The following is a 5,748-nucleotide window of genomic DNA, read 5'->3' as shown; positions in this document are numbered from 1 at the left end:
TGTTTCAAATTTCCAGCAGACGCAGTTCTTTGTTTTTACTTTAATGTATAATTCACTGCCACATCTTTTCCAGGTATGCCCATATTAAAGATGTTCTGCTTCATGTATTTCAAAATGTTTGAAAACACTTTGTAAATAAATAGTTGATCAATTTATCTTTTATCTTAATGATTTTTGCTTCATAAACTCTTGTTTTATTGCTAAATTCAAATCTATACACATGTGCTTATGTTTCAGTGAGAGAACAGCTCTAATAACTGAAGCAAAACAAAATATGACCTAACAATCAGATTTTAGTCCAGGATCTTGTCCTGTGACAAGATCAGCTGGAATCATATTAAGTGGGGGTGGGGGGGGGCGATGGTGTCACCTGTGATTTTTGATTATACTGGATTTAAGATAGATCATTATCCTTCAAAAAGAAAGATCTTGTTAAACTTGAAAGGGTACAGAAAAGATTTACAAGGATGTCGCCAGTATTGGAGGTTTTGGATGAGAGAGGCAGAATAGGCTGGGGTTACTTTCCCTGGAGAGTCAGAGACTGGGGGTTGACCTAATAGAGGTTTACAAAATCATGATGAGCGTGAGATAAGGTGAACAGGCAAGGTCATTTTCCTGAGGTGGGGTGTCCAAAACTAGAAGGCATAGGTTTAAGGTGAGAGGGTAAAGATATAAAAGGGACCTAAGGAGCAACGTTTTCACGCAGAGGGTGGTGCATGTATGGAATGAGCTGCCAGATGAAATTGTGGAGGCTGGTACAATTACAATATTTAAAAGGCATCTGGATGGGTACGTGAGTAGGAAGGGGTTAGAGGGATATGGGCCAAATGCTGGCAAATGGGACTAGATTAATTTAAGACATCTGGTTGGCTTGGGAAAGTTCATCCAAAGGGTTTGTTTTCGTACTGTACAACTCTATGACTCTATGATTCTTGCTATGGTAACAGCTATATGATGGTTTTGGCCATAAAGAAGCTGTGTTGTGGTGAAATTTATTGCATGGGGGACTCAGATAGTTTTGAATGTTGCCAAAAGTTTCCTGGAAGTGGAACATAAAGCAATGGATTATATTAAGTCTTCAAAAAAGTTAAACTGAGAGCGCAGCTAATTTGATATAGAAATAAAAAAAGGATCTTATAAAGGTGAGATGAACCAAATGATTTAGAATTAGAAGAAAGTAAACCTGAAATTGGGATGTCACTACTGGAATTAGCTAAAGCACAGTTAGCGAGAGAAAGAGAAATTAAAATTATTAGAGGATACAGAAAACTGAAGGAAATGGAGTTAAGAAAGCTTGAAATGACAAATGAGGAATTAAACAAGCAAAGGCAAATGGAAATAAAAGGCCTTGAACTCCAAAGAGATAGGAAATTAAAGAACAAGAGTTGACAAAAGAAAGTCTTCGAATAAAGAAGGAAGAAAGAGATACTACAGTTCTGAGGAAGGGTCACCGGACCTCAAACGTTAACTCTGTTTTCTCCTTCATAGATGCTGCCAGGCCTGCTGAGCTTTTCCAGCAGTTTTTGTTCCTGATTTACAGCATCCGCAGTTCTTTTGGTTTTTGGAAAGAGATACTAGGTTGGATGATGATTCTAATTCCAAACAGGGATTTGATTTAACTAAGAATCTACTCTTAGTGCCTAAATTTAATCACAATAGGGTTGAAAGGTATTTTAGCAAATTTGAGAAGGTGGTTAGTGAGATGAAATGGCCAAAAGAGGTTTGGAGTTTAGTATTACAGGGTGTTCTAACAATTGTAGCTAAGACTGTGTTTCCAGTTAATCAGAAGAACATTCTGCAGTCTGCAGAATGGTCCAGACCTGAAACATTAACTTTCCTGCTTCTCTGATGCTGCCTGGCCTGCTGTGTTCATCCAGCCCTTCACCTTGTTATTTGCAGAATATGAGCTTGACAAAGATGACGTACTCAATGCTTATGAGCTGGTGCCTGAAATATGGTAGTTGAAATTTAGGACTTAAGAAAAAATTTTGTTGAGTTTGCAAGGAAGAAATAAATGCTCTGGTATCAGTCATTTAGGTCGTAATCTAGAGAAAGTGTCTGAGAATGTAAGGGAAATTATGGCCACAGAAGAATTCAGAAATAACCTTCCTGCTAATATGAAAATCTTGCTGAAATGTACATCAAGTATTCAAAAACAGAGAAGCAGCATTCTGACAGATACCTATGAATGCGGATAGGGAAATTGTCACATGGAAATCCACAAAGAAATGGGTGGAAATGAAGATTTGTGGATAGAACTAGTTTTAGAGACTAGACAGAAGGATGCCAAATTCATAAAAGTGAAAGACTTTAATCAAAAAGAAATGCAACAAAATTAACATGCTTTCATTGTAATACATTTGGACATACTAAAGCCAATTGCTGAAATTTTCAATGGGAGACTGGTTGCAGTAGTAGGAATATCTAAGGAGTCCACAGAAAAGGAAGCTCTGGAAAGGAATTAGATAATAATACTGTAGCATTGGTACAAAGAGTACATGTTTTATATGAATATACTGAGAAGAAAGAAGTGGTTCAGAACAGTTATGAAAATACTTTTTTTAAATATCCTGAAGATTACTATTTTGGCCATCAGTTAGCCAAGACCCAGCAGCAAATAGCTAGCAGTATTGAAGTCAGACCTGGTTGTTTATACATCACTGATAATATGAAAGTCCAGAGCAGCAAAGAATGTTCAAAGGGCTGCATGGAAAAAAATAGCTGGCATTGTTTATGCAAATAGTGCAGTTCCCAGGATGATCATCCAAAGCCGTAAGAAGTACTACAATTTAACTTAATCTACCAAGGTAAACTCATAGAAACCCTACAGTGTGGAAGCAGGCCATTCAGCCCATCGAGTCCACACCAACCCTCCAAAGAGCATCCCATTAGACCCACCCCCTACCCTATCCCTGCACTTCCCACTCCAGACAACAATGGGCAATTTAGCATTATCACTCCACCTAATCTGCACATGGTTGGGCCGTGGGAGGAAATGCACACAGACATGGGGAGTACGTGCAAACTCCACACAGATAGTTGCCCGAGAGTGGAATCAAATCTTGGTCCCTGGTGCTGTGAGGCAGCAGTGCTAGCTACTGAGCTACCGTGCCACCCCACTTATGTGCCACTGTGTTGTTTCCACTAGGAAAATAGGACTCAACCATTACCAGCTGAATGTGGCTTCTTGTTAAATGACCAGTTAGAAACAGTCGTGGTCACACCAAAGGACTTCTTCACACTCCTCCGAGAATCATTCAGAGAACAGTTCAATAACCCATCACTGCTCACACTTGCCCTCTCTCCACAGATCTTATAAGAAACGAGGTTGAATGTCTGAAAGCAGATTTTAATAAAAGGATAAAAGAGGTTCTCTTCAATTCCCTGTTAAGTGCTTATTATGTAGCATTTTTGCCTCTTTGTTTTGTAAAGAGTACACAGTACTATGATATGCAGTGGGCTTGTAAGCATCTCATAATGGTTTGGGTTAATGCCTTTGTAATGATGATGAGCCACCCGATACCACCCAGGTATTGTGATCTACTCCATAAATCAGCTGCTCATCTGGGGAAATGGCAGAAAATGAAAAACATGGTTCTTACAGTAACATGCCACAGCACATATGGTTTGAAACCACAATTTGGCCACAAGGTGTGCTGGTAAGACACAATCTTTATAAGGCTGTAGGACCTTATTATGTAGTAATGCCTTTTGATATTTCACATGCCAGATTTTGTTTTTTGTTCCATAAGCCATTACAGATACTCAATCTCCTCATCCTAATAGAAGGCAGTGTAATGCTATGTCAACTGTATTCTCTGTTTTGGTCAGAAAAATAGAACTTTCCTTGGCTCTAAATCTTATATGCATTTTAAATTTAAAAAAGCATCAATGAAGCTTTTTTGCAACATCTAAAATTCTGTTTTGTGTTAAATGTGACAAAGAGGTAGTAAAAATAAATTGCCTTGGAAATGCCTCCAACCTCATCCAACCCTCATGATAGTGTTAAATGCTGAATGGTCAATGTTGTTTTGTGATTTTCTGAGGCATCATATATGCAGTTGCCTAGAAATCCCTCCAACAACGGGATCAGTGCAATCTGTAATCTAGGATTTTACCTCAATGGCATTTCTCTCAAGACAAGAAAGAATGGCTTAATTTTCATTTCATTTATTCCTTCAAATGAAACTTGTGAGCTTTGCCCAGGAACATTCATTCACTGGTGCTGGAACAGCCTACATCAAGGAGCTAACAGAGTTGGAAGAGAGTGTGCAGTGTCTACTTGGCATTCAGAATCCCACTGTGACTAGTGCTGCTTTTTAGGAAGACAGATTCCATATTGGCTTTCACTGTAAGGGAATTTGAGCACAGGAGCAAGGATGTGCAGCTACAACTGTACAAGGCCTTGGTGAGATCACACCTAGGGTAATACGTGTAGTTCTGGTCAACTTACCTAAGAAAAGATATTTGTACCGCACAGGGAATCCCGTCAAGTTTACCAGATGGATTCCTGGGATGGTAAAGCTGGCATATGAGGAGAGATTGGGTTGGCTCGGCTTGTATCCATTAGAGTTTAGATGAATAAGAGAGAAACTTAATGAAATACAGAGTTCTGAAATGGGTAGACAGAACATGACCCCCTTGAGATGTAATCAGGGATGCTGGAGAAACTCAGCAGATCTGGCAGTAATTGTGAAGAAAGAAACAGAGTTAACATTTCAAATCCAAAATGACAAAAAGTTTCAACAGCATTTTTTGCTTTTACTTCAAATTTCTGCCATCTACAGTATTTGCTTCTATTTGAGGTACAATCTGGCTGTGCTGGTGTGTGTATGTGCAGAGGGGTGTTCCAGAATGAAGGGTCATGGACTCAGGATGGGCAGTATACCATTTAAGACTGAGATGAGGAGAAATTTCTTCACTCAGATGGTAGTGGACCTGTGAAATTTTCTACCACATCAGCCAATAGAAGACAATTCACTGAATGTATTTAGGAAAGAAACAGATGGATTTCTATAGGCTAAAGTTGACAAGGGATTTGGAGAAAGAAAGCATGAGTATAGCATTGAGATAAAGGATCAATAAAGATCATGTTGGAATGCAGGCAGGCTCAAAGGGATGATTGGCCTACACTTGTTCCTACTTTCTTTCTTTTTGCATTCTAAAAAGAGATCCAGCCAAATACATATATTTTGGAATGTTTCGATGACACACATGGTTGAAGCTGCAATGTCTTGAGAAACTTGTATTTCCTTTGTAAGAGATGCAAGCCCAGATTTTGCAATTAGGCCAGCATTGTATGGTCAGCATATGTCTGACATGCACATTGGATATTTTGCAGAAGCACGCATTTGCGATGTTTTAAAGGTTCCACCTTGGTTATTTATGACCTTGAATGTCTGCAGATATTTAAAGGGCTTACAATTAAAAGAATGTAACAATGTAATGTTTGACTTGATCCCACAAGGATATTGTAGAGATTAGAATGAAGGCTAGGTGGATCTCATTGACTTTGAGATCCTTAATTGGGGTGTTAGCCATGGCCAATCAGGGACCTCATAATCCAATCACTATTGGATGATACAAATGCAAGTGGATCACCTTTTTTGAATCTTCTCATATGTAGTCATAGAGGAGCTTGGAAAGTCACAGTTCTAAAGGGTGGACTTTGAAAAGAAGTTTAAAAATGTTGTTGACATGGTCTGAAACATTAGTTAGTCAGCATGAAAAGTGAAAATGTCAGAACTT

The 5,748-nt window shown here is 38.8% G+C and overlaps 1 pseudogene; it reads left to right on the top strand.

The window, feature by feature from the left end:
- The first annotated feature begins 1,917 nt into the window (after nt 1-1,917).
- On the top strand, nt 1,918-3,839 carry LOC109914637 (annotated as a pseudogene).
- The last annotated feature ends 1,909 nt before the right edge of the window (nt 3,840-5,748 follow it).

Source organism: Rhincodon typus, chromosome 7 (genome assembly GCF_021869965.1).
Source record: "Rhincodon typus isolate 14 chromosome 7, sRhiTyp1.1, whole genome shotgun sequence".
Classification (NCBI taxonomy): Eukaryota; Metazoa; Chordata; class Chondrichthyes; order Orectolobiformes; family Rhincodontidae; genus Rhincodon; species Rhincodon typus.
Note: the sequence above shows the minus strand (reverse complement) of the source record. Positions and strands in the feature narration are given on the sequence as shown.